Source organism: Manis javanica, chromosome 16 (genome assembly GCF_040802235.1).
Source record: "Manis javanica isolate MJ-LG chromosome 16, MJ_LKY, whole genome shotgun sequence".
Classification (NCBI taxonomy): Eukaryota; Metazoa; Chordata; class Mammalia; order Pholidota; family Manidae; genus Manis; species Manis javanica.
Window position 1 is genome coordinate 6,766,517 of NC_133171.1, and position 18,741 is coordinate 6,785,257.

Genomic DNA, 18,741 nt, shown 5'->3' on the forward strand with positions numbered 1-18,741 from the left:
TGCCTCTCATCTGACTTCTGTGCTCCTTTATATAGAGCCTTGGAAGCCACTCCATGTAATTAATCAAAGACCTATCCAGTCTATATCCTAAATACCTAATACCATCGAGGTAGGTAGGTAACTAGGAGAGAATTTGCTAAGGAGGAGGTTCCGTAGTGAGATGCTATAGGACAGGTCAAGTAGGATGCCATTTGAAGAGTTTCCACTGTGCATACCTACTAAAATATCGTTTGAGACCTTGCAGAGTGAATTGTCGGGGGATGGAAGCTGGCATATACTGTGGCTGAAGAGTTAATGGAAAGTGAAGAAATAGAGGGGGAAGAAAGGGAAGGAAGGAGAGAAGACAGGGACAATAAAAGCTGGAGGGAGTGCACGGTCAAGAAAGGATGGTGGTGTGGGCAAGAGACTGTGTGGTGGATCTACTTAAATTCAGAGAAAGGACAGGAGAGTGACTTGGAGAGCTTACTGCATGCTGAGATACCATTAATTCTAGAGATGCACACTTCTAAATTATCTGCAGAACTCACTAAAGTTTATTGACCAGCCTCATGAAGTACATAATGCTCCAGTGAATTTAACAGCCAGAAACTAAATTGCTAACTTTTAAATTTCAGTTCTTGATTAACTCTCTGCTTTTCCTTCCAAGAAAAGGAACACAGAAGCCAGGACTACTATGTCAGTGCCACTGAAGACCCGTGACTCCAACCAGTTACTCTTGAGGCATAATATTCACATTCTAGCATTTTGACAGAAACCATAAGCATCTTTGAAAGTATACCTAACTATAAATTATTAATATCGAATCAACCAATGACGCTTCCAGTATTCTCCCAAAGCTAGAGGAGCCCCCAAACACTGCTGGAGAAAAATACCCAGTATGGAGACTGGTAGCAAGATCACACTCACCAGTTTCCCAAAGACACTGCCTGTCAAGCTTTGCCTCCAGCTCCACACATTGCAGAGTTCATACCTCCTCAGTCTGCTTCAGCTCCAGCTCCCCTGTTCCCCTTCACTATGACCCTTCTTCATGCCTCATCAGTCGTGGAGCAGGGATATCATTGCAAAGGGACGTCTTCATCTTCCCACACCAAATCTACAAACCCATCTTCTTCTCCTTCCCCAACTGTCACACAAAGGAGGGGGTCTCTTCTTATCCCAGGGGCAGTGCAAAATAGTGCAAAATGCTCTACATGCATTTTGGTTACCTCCCTGAGTGACTTTCCAGAGACTCTGCTGGTTGGATTACCCAACAGTGTGTGCCTGTCTGCCGCTCTCTCTTCCACATACACCATCGCCACCATCCGTCTCCCCCTCAATGACAGACGACTTTTCCTATTGCAGCCAGTGCTTTAGTATCTTCCACTTGCAGGACCTTGCCCTCAATCCCCATCCACCACACACCCTCCAGCCTCCTCCCCACTTTTTCCCTCCCTATGGCTATGAAATGTGGTCTACATCCCATCCCAATCAGGCTTCCACCCCTGTCATGCAGGGTCACTATTCGCCTCCACACTGTCAGATCCAGGAGCCAAGTCTGAAGCTTCTTATGGCCATTAACTTGACTTCCACCTGGTTCTTAAAATATTTTCATCTCTTGGCTTTTCTGAAACGTCCCTCTCCTGGCTTTGTCCTGTCACTCCCTCTCATCCATTCTCTCTCCAGGAGCTAGGATGGTCTTAAGGTAAACTGTGTCCTTGCTCAAATCTTCCAACAGTCTCCCAAAACCATACTGACCTACCAGCCTCGCTGTGCCACTCCCTGCAATGCTCCCTGCCCTCCTGTCACACCAGAACTCCTGCCATTGCTGGAGGATGCCTCTGTCCCCTGCCTCAGGGACTTGGCACATTTCATTCCCTCTATCTGGGATAATCTCCTCTCCCCCACCTGACTTTTCACCCGCTAAATCCCACCCTAATGCTACAATGTCCCTTTCTCAAAGAGGGCTCCCTAGTCTAACTTAGTTCCCTGTAATTATCTCTCGTAGCACTTGCTAGGTTTTCTTTGTAATATTTCTCGTAGTTTTACCTATTTCTACATGATTGTTTAATGTGTGTCTTGCTGACAACTCTTATCACCCCCAAGGGGACAGAGCCCATGTGTGTTTCCTTCCCAGAAGCCAGGGGCTGCTCAACAAATATCTGTTGAATAAGATGAATTATCATTTTGAAATAACTTGGTCCAGTTTGAAAATAAGAATATTCTCTGTGTATTTATACTGCTAGGTCATATCATTGCAAAAAATAATTTTGTTAGAAAATAATTCCTCTGTCTTCTGGTCCCAAGATGGTGTGGTATAGTGGAAAGGGTGCGACCCAGCTGAGGACACAGGGAGACAGCCCTGGTTCTGCTCTCGGGGTCACATTTTTCTCACTTATAAAATAAAAATGACAATCATACCTAGCTAGTATGAATAGAATTGTTGTGAGGAATGAATAAGGAAAAAATAGGCAAACTGCTTTGTAAACTGTAAAGTGCTAAATAGACATAGTTATTAATATGGTGCTGCTGTTAGGTTTAATTCTTTAAAGAGAGCTTATTTCCTTAGCAGTTTTCCTTACAAAGAAAGAGGCCAAGTACTTGTTTAAGTATTGCAAAAATATATAGCTGTCCCTCGTTCTATTTCACATCTATTTTTTTCAGTTCACCTAGAAATACATACTGCACATTCTGGCTTTGAGGAGAAATCATGAAAAGTCTCTATTTTTTTAGAAGGTGAATTTTTTATGCATTAATTGTATCAGCTTATTGAGAGCCACACGTTGGAATGTGAATTCACCCACAGTTCAACTTTTGTGACCAAAGCAAGAAACAGGACAATTAAACATTCAAATTGTACAAGAAAATTCAAATGAAAAGTTGAATGAACAAAAATCTTAAACAGAAGGATTCCTTTGTTATGGCTAAACTAAGCAGGTATCTAGCTCCGAGTGTGGTGTGTTTGGGAAACGAGGTAGGGCCTGTGTTCCTGCAGGAGTTTTAAAATTGTATACTTCTTAAATTCTAAAAGATGGCTACATAAATACACATCAGCCTCTCATGGAGAAAAGCTTATAAATCAAATTGGTAAAAAAAAAAAAAATACATTTGATCAATAAATATGAGAGATGCCCTCTCAAAAAAAAAAAAATTTCAAGTTCCCCCCCCCCAAAAAAAAAATACCCTAAATAAGTGATTTTTTTTTTAGTTCAGCCCTGATAATCCCAAGAAAATTTTGCAAGAAGATGCCCTCCACGTCCTTTACCAACGATTTCTGCTTCCCTTCCCATAATGCCTCCCAGGATGGTCTTGCCTCAGGCAGAGGGGGGCATTTCAAAGTCAGACTGTGATTTCCATTCCCATGTCAACTTTCAAGAGCATCAACTGTTTCTTTTAAAAATCACATTCTTTACACATTAATATGTTTAACATATTCTTCCTCAGAAGGGTGTTTATTTAGATGTGACTTTTCAAAATGAATTCACTAAATTAAAAAGATGATCCTTCAACACTATACAGTCAACTATGCTAAAAGTGCTTTCAGAAAGCTGACCAATAATTAAAGAGACCAACATAATGGTTTATTTTTGCTGTGATCTTTATCAGTTTTACAAGAACCATGGATATATAAGCCCTACCAACATCTGCATGTATAATCTGATGTCTAAAACATGCTTTGTAACTGCCAAATATGTGATAAAACTGTCAAAAGTCTGTGGAGGCAGTTGCATAAATTGTGAGACCAAAGTCAAGGTTCTATTTATTCTTTGACAGGGTAAGGGTTGCAGATTTTACAGCATTATGGAAAGTAAAGCCCGCACCCCAACTTCTGTTGTTGTTTTAAACTCATGTTATGGGAATTTCTTCCAAGCACTAAGCGTTCATTACCCTATTCTGTTCCTAAGATGAAATGCTGTACATATTTTTAAAACCTTTTATTGAGGTATAATATACATTCAGAAAAGCATGCCTTAATGTACAACTTAATGAGTTTTCACAAACAGCATGTGTATTTAACCGGCACCCAGATTCAGAAACAACATGACCAGCTCTTCAGATCCCCTTCCAGCCATTACCCACCCCAAGGATAACTACAATACTGACTTCTAACAATCCAAGTAATTTTGCCTATTTTTGTACTTAATATAAATGGAATTGTGCAGTAGGCTGATCGGTGTCTGGCTTGTTTTGCCCAACAGTGTGCTCTGTACACCTCATTGATATGTCTATAGAATGCTGAACTCCACAGCACCATGATTCTTACCCAATCATTCAACAAATATTTGCTGAAGCTCCTAATGTGTGCCAGGAACAAATGAATCTTCATTTCTACAGATACCGTTTCAGTGTTCATTTGTTTACAGAAAGTCAGTAAATAAAACTTTAGTTTATTAACACGTCTTTCAAAGTTAATTGCTTTGCCAAACTGAATTTCAACAACTTAAAAAAATTATCTAAAAATCACTATATACATAGGGATACAGGCAGCACTTTCTCTTTAAATAGTCGCAACTTCCATTTATATTACTTTCCTCAATGTTTACCCAATACTCTTGGTGTTTCCTCTCCTAACATTTGTGATCTAAATAATTTGTGTTGTTTTAAGATTTATGAATCCAAATTCATTGGAGCAGTCAGTTCTTTGGATAAATTTGTTCTCTAAAGCAGATGGTGTGGTTCAAGGCCATACTGAACGGGGCTGAGAATCCCAACTTGCCACGTATTAGCTGTGTAACTTTAGGCAAGATCCTTAACTTCTCTGTGCTACTTTTTGCATCCATAAATAAGATGGCAAACCTACATGATTTCTTCAGTCTCTCCTAGTTCAAAAATGTATTAATCTCTGTTAAAAATCATAACTTTTCCAAATCATTTTAATGTTCCTAGTTTTCAAGTTTATGTAAGAACTTGCTAAAAACAAGACAACCAGGCCTAGAAAAGCAGAAGCTGCATCAGTTTAAATTAAAGAGGAGCAGCTGCTACCATGTCCTGAACTGGTCCCAGACCAATCCAAGAGCTGATGTTCACTCAGTGCAGTATTTTATTTGTAATTAATTTGTAAAACAGTAAATTATTTGTAAAACAGTAAATGCTTAAGGATGGCACCTGAGGGGTTTATAGACTTGCCTTTTAGAGGTGCCTCCCTACCATGTCCAGAGGGTATCATAGAAATATAATATCTTTTAGCCTAACACCATTGCTTTTGGAAAGAAAGCTCCAAATTGTGTTTCCATAGTTTAAGCTTACATTGGAGTATCCAGATAAAGAGCTAGTCTGGCCTCAGTGGCAGCATTTCCTCTGGACAGCATTTTCTAGGTGGCAAGCCAATGTGCCTAACTATACCACACAAAATCTGGGTCTACTTTCCCAAAGAGAAAATCACTGGACGTGTTGCCTTTTTCCTTGGCTCTGTGAAATATTTCATTAATGACTGAATCTAGCAAATAACCAAAAATAGCACCTTAATACATTAGGTCTAAGAATTCTTAAGTCTAACCACAAAGCCTAAAAATTGTACTTAGTAGATAAGGGACAAGTTTCATCATTTCTTATGGATCCCCCTTTCCTATGACCCTCAAACTGGAGAACTGGGATGTTCTTTAGGTTAAAGTAGTAATTGATAAAATAAAGCTAAAAGTGTAAAGGTTGCTGATAAATATTCTAATATATTGTCTCCTGAGGTCCATGCCTGTTTTCCAGTTGGTGAGCTCTGTCTAAGCTCATGGCTTCATTGAAGCCATATAAATTGAGGAAAAAAGCAAAAACAGAAGCAGAAACAGTGATACGGGCTTTCTTCAATGGAGGTCATGTTCAAACAGGGAATTGCAAACATTTCAATCAAACCCCAATCCTATTTTTGGTTTATTTGAGGGAGAAATATATCAACACATATTTTTTTTTTTTTTTTACCTCTGAAAAGTAAGTCACTACTGACGTAAAACAAACACCCCAGAAAGGAAAGCTTCACCCTCCCCAGCCTGCAGTGGGATCTGGGCAACAGTGCTGACGCAACTCAGAATTTCACTTGCCAAACAACAACTGAGCTCATCTGTGTGGAGCTGGTCAATTTGAAAAGGTAAACTATAAGAGATGTTGCATAATGACACCATAAGAAAAAAAAAGTTATTTCTGAGTTTGCTGTTCTTTAAACTCTGAATTCTTGCTTCAGCGGGTGTGTTGAGTCACAGCTGTGATCCATGTCGGCATGAACCAAAAATAACATGGCTAGCTGCAAAGGTTACAGGGTTTGGGCCAGCTTTTTATGGCCACACAGCAGTACCTTTCTGTGGAGTGGAAATATAACATTCAGCTGTAAGGGAAATCTTTCTCAAGCAGGTTCTTCTTCAAAGTTGTCTCGGTCCTGCCCAAAGTGGCGTTTCTGCTCTGTGGAAAGCTGGTGAGCAGACTGCTAAGGTATAAAATATACAGAATTAAAAGGATACACTTATCTTCAAGTCACTTCCTCCCAACACCCTCTACCGGACAAGACCACTAACAGAGAAAAGGAAGCAAGTTACTTAAGCAACATAAAATCAGTTCTACATCTGACTTCGATTAGAAAACATAAACCGTTTTCAGAATCTCTTCCCCTTCTTCCCTCCCCTCGCCCCAAAATGGCACTACTGGCTGCTTCACTTTTTCCAATCATACAGTGATATTTGGAAAGTTCCATTTGCTTCCATTAAGAAAAATACAGAGAAGGAAAAAAGTACATAATAGCCATCTATCATTTGGTATGTGACGCTTAGTTATGGGATTCTCAAAAACAACAACTGTGTGTTATATGGATAATTTAGGTATCATAGTGATAGCCTGTTTTGCTTTAAAAAAATGACTTGTGTATTTACGTAATGTTTTGTTTTGTTTTGTTTTGTTATGTCTCAACAGCAGTTTGTTTCTTCCTGATCCAGTATTAGTTACTGTCATACTCTAGGCATTGAAGTACAGAGAGAGGTAAGTGGCATCAGCCCTGGTGACAGGGGATCTAGCAGGAAAGACTAACATGAATCAAAGAACCCCGAAGTCTGGCAAAGCGTTGTGATGAGGCTCCATAGAACATCACATTTAATAGAATGTAATGTCAGGAGAGCTGAACGTAAACAAGGAGGTCAAACAGGCATCTCTGAGTAAGTTAGAGCTGAGCAGAGATGCACAGGGGGAGAGAGAGTTCACCAGGACTGAAGAGCAGGCAAAGAGCCATCCAGGCGGGGAGCTGCGGTTTCCTGAGGCCGAGACCCAGGTGGCCGAGCACTCGGTGCGTCCGAGAGCTGAGCAGGTCTGGCGAGCGTGAAGGGAGCCAGGGGTGGGGGGTGAGGCTGGTGACTGGGTAGGACAAAGACCTCACAGGGACTAGTAGCCACTAATACACTGTTAGTCTTTCTCCTCTGAGGAGCAGAAAGCCATGGAGATGTAGTAGTGAGTACGCAGTGGGTGACTTAGTCAGACTTCAGTTTTATATTTGTCATACGAGCTAATGGTTGAGTAAAACAAAACCAAACACAACTCCAGGAGACCCAAAAATGAATGATGGCCTTAGTATTTAATTATTGCTAGCAATATCCCTAGCAACACATGAGGATATCCTTGGCACATGCCAGTTTCCTGGCAAGAACAGACAATGATTCTCCTCTTCGTGGTCATAGAAGGCGGACCCAAACCCTGGTAACCTTTGCCAGCAGCCATGTCAGTTTGGGCCAATCCTAACTCACCTGTTTTCAAGACACTGGGAGGTGTTCTGGCAAGACAGGTCCACTCTGTCTGTCTTGTTTTGGGTGAAAGGGCCTTCAGACTTCTAAAGCTAGAGAGCCGCCCTGCTGTAACAGCCTTGCATTGCCACCTTCCTGAGAGGCCTTCTTCAAGAACCTCCACCGACAACTAAACTAACTTCAGGTCTCCCCCTCCAGGTAAGTCCACACCTGGGAAGTCCGCTGTGCATGCCCTCCCCCTCTTCTGTGCCCACTTCCTACAGCTCAGGCTGACCCAGATTCACACCCTCAAAGTGCCCTGCATCAAGAAAAAAACTATAAACGAAGTTCTTACAAGGGAAAAGGGGCTTTTTAAGATTTTTACATATACTTCCCAGAATGAGAAGGATAGGATGATAATGTGTGGGCAGGGCTCTCCTCTGCAATGCCCCTTGCATGATTGGTCCTATGGGATAGTCCAGTGCAGCTGTGAGACGCATGTAAATCCACTGAGCAGGCCCTCAATGGATAACGAATAGAATGCTCTTAGCAGACCTGGACTTTGGACTGAAGGAGCTTATGTCCCATGTTACACAGCACATAGAAGAACCAGGCTGAGACTCGGGCAAGGGCTTTGCCTTCCAATAGATTGGTATAATCAGGGACACATCATGTGGGCCCTAGGCATTTCTGCCTTCCTGGTCCCTTCATCCATAACATATATATATTATATACAATTATTGTATATACTACATATACTTACATACAAAATACATTATGTATATATTGCTTTGGTATAAAGACAAATATGTTAAGATTGTATATTAGGACAAATTCTTCAAACTAAAAGTTGTTTCTCTTCTGACCTGAAAAGAAATTAAAATATTTTCACAGACCCCCAAAAGCACTGTGGGCTCCCGGCACAGCCCACTGTGCCCACCAGCTAGGCAGGCCCTGACTCTAATAACCTTGCCGCACAGAAACACAGGTGTACACACTGATGCTTGTGCTCAGAGTGCAGGGGGTCCCAGGCATGCACAACACTCCCCCACACTCTTGCCACAGCTCTTACTGTGGTGCGAACAGTCTGGCTCACTCCCCCTTTAGTCCATGAGTCCATCGGTGAAGAAACATGTTTTGTGCAATCTCCCTCCTGATACTTTGCAAAGTGCGTAGCACTTAATAAGGACTCGATAAATGTTTGTTAAATGAGTAAATTTGATGAGCTGGATTTAGGGCATGACTGAGAAGGTAAATACAGCTACACTCGCTGTGGCAGGAAGACTGGTAAGTCTGGATTTGAGGCCCTGGTGGAGTCCTGGGCGGACATCACTTGGCAGATTGCTAAAGAACATAGGATCTGGAGTCGGCCCACCTGCGTGCGAATCAGGCTGCAGCACTTACTTGCCAAGGAGCTTGGGATGCACTGCTTAGCCTCTCCAAGCCTCAGTTTCCCCATTTCTAAAATGGAGGGTCATGGAACTGTGGTAAGAGTCAAGGGGGTAATAGTGTAGGGAACACAGCACAAAGCCTGACCTGTACTTAGGATTGGCACCTGTAAAATACTTGTATCATTTAGCCTGAATCTCCTCATCTGTATAATAGGAGTGATTACAGGGTCATTGCGTCACAGGGTCATTGAGAAAACAAGGTGAGACAATAAAGACTGAAGTATGTTCTTAATTGTGATGCAGTGTGACAGTGGAAACATGGAGCAGTGTATTCAAAGACCTGGACCTGGACCCCAGCTCCGAAACTTGCTAGGTAGGAGACTTTCAGCAAAGAACTTCCTTGAATCTCACTTACATTCCTCCACAAAATGGGGATAATGCCTACCTCAGAATGTGGCTGTGGGGATGAAATGAGTGCGAAAAAAAGAGCTTCATGAAGTCCAAGGTGCTATAAAAAGTCACTGCTGAGCTCTTGTTGTTGGTAACAAGTGCCCAAGCCAATAATGCACAGTTGAGGCTTCACAACGCAGTCAGGGATCTCATCCTCTTTCCTCCTCCCCTTCCCAAGGCTCCCTCACTTCCCGGCCTCTCCCCGGCAGACAGGTCTGGATTTTAGCATTACTTGCTTAATGAGACCTACCTTGGAGTTGATTCCTGTTTGGAATCCCTAAAACGCTGGCTAACCTGAGCCCCTTCCCCTAAAAGCCACTGCTAGCCTGTGCCTCAAAAGGAGCTGTGGGAAGTTTGAAGTCACTCAGGATGAAACCCTTTTGAAATCTGTCATTTCTCAAAGTGAACAAAACCCTAGTCCTTATTAAATGAGATAACATAAAGGGCACCAGCCACTCTATTCACTTCCCTTTTCCGGCAATAGATGCACATAGATTTCCTGCCCGTTTATAAGGCTATTGTTCTTGGTTTAGGAGGAAGTTGTAAAACAGTAAAACAGAAAAAAAATCTTTGATATCTTTATCTTCAATAAGACCAAAACAACCCTTCACTTCAATTGAGTTTTAAGCCCCTACAAGAGTCACGTCTGACTTTGTTCCTGGACCTCAGAGACTGTCACCCCAGCCGGTGACTCACCCTCCCAGAGGAAAGGGTGGGGCTGCCACAAGTAAACAGGGAGCAGGACACCTAAGTCTGAGAACCTGGGGAGCATCTTAACCGGTGGGAGCTTCCAGCTACGGGACAGATTATCAGTATGGAGATACGGGCTTCAAAGAGATCACTGTGGTCCAGCGCTCTCTAATACTGCCAAATTTTAGCTCCAAACACTAGAAAAGTTTGCCTGTGATTCAGCAAATATCTCTTTTTGGTGTTATGGGTACAAAGTAGAATTTCCCCAAATTTTTGAAGTTATTTAGAAGCAAGCGTTCTCCTTTCTTACCTCTGCTATCTGCCTCTTTCCCTCCCAAAATCTCATCCTTCACACTCCAGGCCTGAGCGCTCTGGTGGAGAAGTGGGTCAACTGGCAAAAGATGTCTCCCTTGAGCAGGCATTTCCCCTACCAGCTATCTTAATCCCAAGAGCCCCTTGGAGGACAACCATTATCTAGAGCTTAGAATCCCTCTTCTGCTGGGGCCGTCCAGCATGCCCTCTTGGCCTGGCTGGCCAAGAACCATTGGCCCCACCAGGTGTGCCTTCTCACCCTATACCCCACAGGTGTGTTCCGCCCATCTCAGAGCTTGCAGAGCAGATTCTCCCAGAAATGAGGAATTGGAAATCAGACTGCTAGTTAGTCTCTGTTTATGTGACAAAAGGTGAAGGAACAGGAATATTCCAGAGTTGAGAAAGAACCATTTTCTGCTACCTGCACTGAGGCACAAAATCTGATGATACAATGAAACTCCTGAGGAGAATAAGCCAGAAAGGGAGAGAGAGAGAGAGAGGGGCAAGGGGAGGGGAGCAGGGGAGGGGAGGGGAGGAAAGAAAGGGAGAAGTGACGATCTTGGTGTTTGATGGCTCTCTGGTTCTAGACTCCCCCACCCCACCCCCACCACAACCATACAGTTCCCTGTCCTCAGCTGCCATGAGACATACCTGTATCCATGTAATTAATTCCTACCTTTATTTAAGCTAGCTCTGGTTGATTTCTAATATGTGCAACTATAGTAAACATTGAAGCTGCCTCCTTACATGCATTTCCTCTTTCTTGGAAACCACTTCAATTTTCATTCTGTTATGCACATTTTCTCAGTGCCACACACATGCTTTAAGAGAACTGTGTTCCAGAACAATATTATGTGACTCAGGCTTAAGTTAATGAACATACCCTGATCCCCTAACACAGTTGCAGGCTCAGGAACGGACCAATCAGCCACTGAAGCTATTACATGTAAGGAGGTCTTTCGGGAGCTTCCAGATTACTCCCTCCCTGGCTTCTCAGATCCTGATGAGGACACATGCAGGCCAGGGAGCTGTTGACAGCCATATTATAACCAGAGAGAGATAACACCACAGATGACTAAATAGAAAAACAGGAAAGAAGCCTATTCTTGAAAAACATCACTGAGCTGCCAAATTAAACCATTCCTAAAGTCTACCCTCTCTCAGACTATCCAGTTACATGATCCAATGAATCCCTTTAGCTAAACATCTTAACTGAACTTCCTGAGACATTACTTTGAAAATTAATTACGGGAAACCTCACTGAAATGCTATCAGGAGGCCAGCAGGGGAAGATCTCCTTTACCACCCCTCCTCATCAATTGCAGGCCCCATCAGAAGAAGTCTACTTTACTACCCACAAGGAAGAAGGAAGGTTTCCACCTCCGCCCCAGCAACAGCCCAGCCAATGAGAAACTGTCACAACTCAGCCAATGACAAACCATGATACATGGGACTCCCAGTTTCCTCCATGGATGTTTTGTTTAGAACAGCCCTCCCACCTTGGTCCCTTCCTGTATAAAAGATCAGTCCTCTTCATTCTCCAGACTTGCCAGTGGTTTTGCCATGCCTTGCTTGTCTGAATTGCAATTCTCTGCTATTCCTGAACATACCCATCATTGCTGGTAAAATAACTGACCGTTTTGTTTTTAAGGTTAACATCTCTAATGTGCATGCAGTAGTCCCAACCTACTTTAGTGTATTCAGGGGGAATAAAAAGCGAATCAGGAAGAGAGAGCTTCATTGGAAAATTGGAGGCTCCCTAGATACTAGCCCTCCTCTGCCACAATTACCAGCGGAAACAGGCAAGCATGTACCTTGAGTCCAACAACTCATTTGCAAAATGGAAAGGATTAGACTTCAAGTGCTAACATTCTATCATTCTAAGTCTAGACCCTTAGCTCCAGTTTTTATGGAGTCCCACTGGGGTAGTTTATAACTACCTAAGTAAATTATGTGATGTTTTCAAACTCAGAAACTAACCACAAAAATAACAATGACAAGATATTTTATGTGCATGAAAACTCCTGCTCTGAGGCCAGAAACCCAGGATTAGAATTCTAACCTGGAGAGGCTGAGAGAGGAAATGAGGGCATACAATTGAAGAGTCTTCTGGCTGAGCCCTGTTCACATAGGCCAGTCCTTAGAGCATTTTTAAGTTATGATAACTTAGAAATCCATGACCCTGCTTGGTCACACCCAGCCAGGAAACATCCTTCACTTGAGCTGTGTGGTTGCGGTGGATTCTGACAATGGAAAGACCAGCTGATCCGTCAGGCTTTGTAAAAAGGATCTAAGGGTGTGATATTTAATTTAGGCTTTGAATTAGTTGAAGAACATACTGAACTCTTGAAAGTTAGTATTTGTTATTGATATTATTTTTCAAGACATTTTTAAATTGTCAGAGATTGTTTTGTTTTTCCATTTTGTGGCCTGGTTACTGCTAAGAAAATAAAACCTGTCCCAACCTAGAAACTCAGAAGTGATACTCCAGGTTCTCTCACTGGAAAGAATAACAAAAACAAAAACCGGCATAATTGACTTCCACCACAAAGGGCACATACAAGATTGTGTGTGATGGTGCATGCACACAGACATACACGCACAAATTCATGAAGGATCTTGGACCCAGTTGTGCAGAAACCAGTCTGGGACCAGACCTGCCATATGGATTTACTTTTATTGGAGGTTCCCAAATATTCAAGTTTAGAGCAGACTTCAGTACCATATTTTTCAAGAAGTCTCCTCTCCCCACAGCTTTAAATATAGCTGAGCAAAAGTCAAGCACGATTTCAAAAGAACAAAGCAGGAAAAGATCATAGATCATCATTTGGTGAAGAACCAAGGACGTATTGTATAACAGGATTAGTATATCAGGCCAATTTCAAGACTGATGTCTACCCAAACTAGAGAAAATAATACTGAAGAAAAATAATTCTGGAGATCATAAAGAAACAGTAGGGTATGCATTTCCCAAACGCCTTTAGATCAGAGTTAAAAAAAAATACATGGGTTGGTTGGCCCAAAATGTATTTAAAACAAAAAATATTTCACAATTTTATTGACTTACAGACTCTACATTTGAGACCTAGAAGAAGCCATAGTAATTACCCAGTCCAGTTTCTTCATGTTACTTGGCTTATCTTTACTTAGTTATGTAGAGAAGTAGTTTGAAATATCACTAAGCCTAATAAGGGCACAATATTTAATATTGTAAGTTCCAAACCAGGCAAAACAAATCTATGGTGTTTAGAGTCAGAATATTGGTTCCTTCTGGGAAGGAGGAAGGGGACAGAGGAGGAGCCTCTGGTGATGTTCTATATCTTGATCCTGGTAGTGGTTAGTTCAGCACGTGATTAGTTGTGACATTTACAAGCTGTATACTTATAATCTATATATTTATATCTGTACATTATAATCTGTATATTACAAGCTGTATGTTTATATGTATGTTATACATCAATCTAGAAGAAGTTTATTTCCAAAAAAAGACCAATAGATAACTAAATCTAAGTTTAAAAAAATGTCATTTTATTTTCAATCCAATATTTAATTTAGAAACACATTAGCTTTTTTATTCACCTTTTTAATTTACATACAAATTCACTGTTTGTGTGTACACATCATGAATCAGACAAAGGTATGCAATCAGACCACTATGAAAAAGACGCAGAACGGTTCCCTTATCCCAAAGATTTCCCAACCCCTCCCCTCACATTCAACTTCTGGCAATCACTTATCTGTTCCTATGATTTTGCATTTTCCAAAATGTCGTATAATTAGAATCACAAAATGCAGTCTTTTGAGTCTGGCTTCTTTCACTTAGCACCAGGCATTTGAGATTCATCCATGTTGTTACGTAAACCATCTTTTTTCATTCCATTCTGAGTCATAGTCCAGGATTGTGGATTCATTCGCCAGGTAGAGGACATTTGGGATGTTGCTAGTTTTTGGATTCCTGTACACGTTTCTTGTTTTTGCTTTTGTTTGTGAATCCTGATGGTGCAGAGATGAGAATCGCTATCATGCAAACTCCAGTCATCATATTCCAGTCTGCCCTCCAAAAGGAGGAACAGGTAAAGACGATCCCACCTGACACTCTTCGTGTACAGTCTTGATGTGAATGAAAGTTTCCAGTTCTCTTGGGTAAATACCTACAAGTGGGATTGCTGGATTATATGGTAAGTACATGCTTAACTTGATAAAACACTGCCAGAATTTTTTCCAAAGTGGCTGTACCATTTGCATTCCCACCAGCAATGAATGAGAATTCCAATTGCTCTGCATCCTTGCAAACATTTAATATTGTCTCTTTTTTTAAGGCATTCTAATTAGTGAAAGAGGTCATTTTCACAGAAAACATTTGCCCAAGATTCTGCTAAAGGTACATATAGTACAAACTTCCAGTTATAAGACAAATAAGTCATTGGGATATAATGTACAGCATGGCAACTATAGTTAATAATATATTAAGTTTGTATGGTGACAGATGGTAACTAGATTTATCATGGTGATCATTTCACAATGTAAATATTGAATCACTATGTTGTGTACCTGAAACTAATATAATATTGTATGCCAATTATACCTCAATTTTAAAAAATTAAGTTTTATATTACATAGTATCCCTCATTCATTATGGTGTCAAAAGTTACATATATTACATAAAGTAAATGTAATGAAAATACTTTCAGATCATTACCAAGTCTCAAATTTTAATTGATTTACTTTTCTACCTTGTATCAAATGACTACAAGTTTCTGTATTGGTCCTACTCATTTCCATGTGAAGAATCTGACAGTAGGCAAATGACTAAGTGAAAGTAACAAAAAGAATTAATGATGACCCAAATAAATAGATACATATTACATTACATTAGATAGTATATATACTACATACCATGAGGACAAATTGCAAAAAATTGTTAAGACATCAGTTCTCCCCAAATTGGGCTAAAGATTCAATAGAATCCTACTCAAAATTCCAACTTGTTCTTTTGCACAAGTTGATTACAAACTATATGTGGAAACAATTCTAGAATAGTCAATTTTAAGAAAGAAGAAAGCTTGAGAACTTACACTGCCTGATTTCAAGACAACATAAAGCTACAGCAATCAAAACAGTGTAATTAATTACTGGCTAAATGACAAGACATGTAGATAAATGGAACAGAAGAAAAGACCCTGAAACAGACCCAGATATAGATGGTCAATTATTTTGGACAATAGTGCCATGGCAACTCAAGGGGAAGGCGAAATTCTTCAACAGCGCTTAATGAGAGATTCATGTGTTTTCTTAAAAAGAACATTAGCACTTACCTAACACAATATGCAAACAATAATTCTAAAAAGATCATAGACCTTAAAGAAAATATAATAGACAAGGATTTTTTAGGTAGGACACACACACACACACCCCACAAAAAAAAATTTTCCCTTTATTTAAAAAAAATGAAAGAAAAAGAAAAAATACCTGCTCTTTGAAAGATGCTGTTGAGAAAACAAAAGGGCAAGCTGTATATTGGGACAAAAATATTAGTAAAATGTATTATGTATTTCAGACTAAGGACCTGTATCAAAATTATATAAAATACCCATACAACTCAATTACTAGCAAACCAATGAATGGGCTAAAGATTTGGACAAGTATGTCACCAAAGAACATGTAAGAATGACCCAGAAGCACAAGAAGAGATATTCAACATTATTGATCACAGAAATGCAAATAAAAAACCCTAGGTAGCATTACACACCCATCAGAGCAGCCAACATTAATAAGACTGATAATACCTAGTGCTGGTGTAAATGTGAGGGAGGAATGAGAACTCTCATACCCTGCTGGTGGGGATGTGAAATGGGACAATTTTTGGAAACAGCTTGGAAGTTTCTTATCAAGTTAAACATATATAATGCAGACATTCCACTCCAAGTTATTTACTCAAGAAAATGAAAAGCACATTTGTAATAGTTTTACTCATAAAGGCCAAAATGGGAAATAAGCCAAATGGATACACAAATGTGATCTTTTCATATCAGGGGAATATTGTTTATACAATGGAACACAATGCAATAAAAAGAAACAAATTATTAATACATAAAATAATATGAATGTACCTCAAAATCATTATACTAAGCGGAAGTAACCAATTAGAAATGGGTATATACTCTATGACTACATTCATAGACTTCCAGAAAATAACAGAGCAGAAAATAAATAACCCATGTCTGGCTAAAGTTTGAGGCTTAATGGAAATGTTCTGTATCCTGATTGTGGTGGTTTCACAGATGTAAACATCTGTCACAACTCATCAAATTACACACTTTGTACAACTGTCGCAGTTTATTGTACATCAGTCATGCCAAAATAAAGTTTATTAATAAATGAAGACTAAAGGGAAAGAGAGCCAAGAAAAACACAAACAAACAAAAAAAGGAAACAAACAGCAGAAAGGAGAAGCCCTGGGTCTATACATCATAATGTTTGGCCATACAACACCGTATCCCAGGGTGTGAGTGGAATAGACAGCAAAATGCAAATCCCTGTGTAACTTGTCGCGTTATAGAGTGCTAGGTCCCTGGGTCAGCTTTAAAAGTTTTATGCATGGCAGTTTATACCTTCAGAAGCCCACAATATCCATAGATTCAATCCAGTATTAAACATTTAGGAAGCATTTTGTGTGTAGGGGACCTGAAACTAGGGTGGATCATTCTGCTCCAGAGCTGATGTGACACAGTCACAGCAAAACCAGACTCAGATCTCAGCCCCACTGTTTATTAGTGGTATGACTTTGGGCAGGACTTCAGCCAGCCGGTGTCTGAGTTCTGTCACCTGTAGAAAGCAGTAATAGCACTTCAGGAGACTGTTGTGAAAATTAAATGTTTACTATGGGTAAAGTTCCTTGAACAGGGGTGGGCACGTAACAATTACTTCATGAGTATTAGGTATTCATGTTTTTCTCTAATTTTAAAAAGTATATAATCATGGTAGAAATTTGGAAATTACAAAAAAGAATAAGTAACTGAATCATTTAAAACCTGCTCTTGAGAAATGGAATATGACTATGTAAATAAGTAATCATATTAGATGTATAAAATTCTGTGTAAATATCAGAATTTAACAATTCTTCCAGTACTGAGCTCATTACAAATAACGGTTCTACAAACATCTAAATACATATTTTTCCACATTTTATCTCTTTAGGAATTCACTGAAGTGGAATTATTGGATCAAGGTTATAATAATTTCAGGGCAAAAGTAGAGAAGATGGACATGTGTTATTTTTTAAAGCTTTGCCTATTTGAAAAATGGTATGTTTATCTCCTTGTTTTAATTTACAGTTCTTCAGTTACTAGTGATGTACATTTCCTCAAGTGAATTTGTTGGTTTCCCAGTGCACATGAAGGTTATGTGCATATATATATGTATATAAATAGACTGTAGTCTGTTAAGTGTGCAATAGCATTTTGTCTTTAAAAACATACATACCTTAATTAAAAACACTTTATTGCTAGAAATTGCGAGCCATCATCTGAGCTTTCAGCCAGTCGTGATCCTTTCGCTGCTGGAGGGTCTTGCCTCCGTGTTGATGGCCGCTGGCCGCCCAGGGTGGTGGCTGCTGAGGGTTGGGGTGGCTGTGGCAATTTCTTAAAATAAGACAAGGAAGCCTGCCTCATCAACTGACTCTTCTTTTCACAAACAATTTCTCTGTAGCATGTGATGCCGGTTGATAGCATTTCACCCACAGTAGAACTTCTTTCAAAACTGGAGTCCGTCCTCTCAAACCCTGCTGCTGCTTTATCGACTGACTTTATGTAATATTCTGAATCCTATGTTGTCATTTCAACAGTCTTCACAGCACCTTCACCAGGAGGAGTTTCCATCTCAGGAAAATACTTTATTTGCTCATCCACAAGAAGCTGCTCATTGTCTGTTCCAGTTTAATCTCAAGATGGTAGCGGTTCAATTACGTCCTCAGCGGCCACTTCCGACTTCAGTTCTCTTGTTGTTTCCACCACATGTGCGGTGACTTCCTCTCCTGAAGTCTTCAACCTCTCAAAGTCATCCGTGAGGATTGGAGTCAACTTCTCCCAAACCCTTCTTAATGTTGACATTTTTACTTTTTCCAGTGAGTCACCAATGTACTTAGTGGCATCTAAAATGGTGAATCCTTTCCAGAAGGTTTTCAATGGACTTTGTCCAGATGCATCAGAGAAATCACTATCATGGCAGTGTTACGACAT

The 18,741-nt window shown here is 40.3% G+C and overlaps 1 long non-coding RNA gene and 1 other non-coding gene across 3 annotated transcripts; one reads left to right on the forward strand and one right to left on the reverse strand.

Moving 5' to 3' along the window:
* The first annotated feature begins 6,952 nt into the window (after nt 1-6,952).
* On the forward strand, nt 6,953-18,431 carry LOC140846772 (uncharacterized). 2 transcript variants are annotated; one of them, XR_012126177.1, is made up of 5 exons: nt 6,953-7,880; nt 9,356-9,425; nt 14,510-14,682; nt 17,702-17,808; nt 18,212-18,431. It is a non-coding gene; the product is annotated as an uncharacterized lncRNA (long non-coding RNA). The 2 variants fall into 2 exon arrangements; XR_012126176.1 differs by having other exon boundaries at nt 6,964-7,880; nt 14,510-14,577.
* LOC118968371 (U8 small nucleolar RNA) lies at nt 14,495-14,600 on the reverse strand. Its single transcript, XR_005055997.2, has one exon. It is a non-coding gene; the product is annotated as a U8 small nucleolar RNA (small nucleolar RNA).
* Nucleotides 18,432-18,741: the final 310 nt, after the last annotated feature.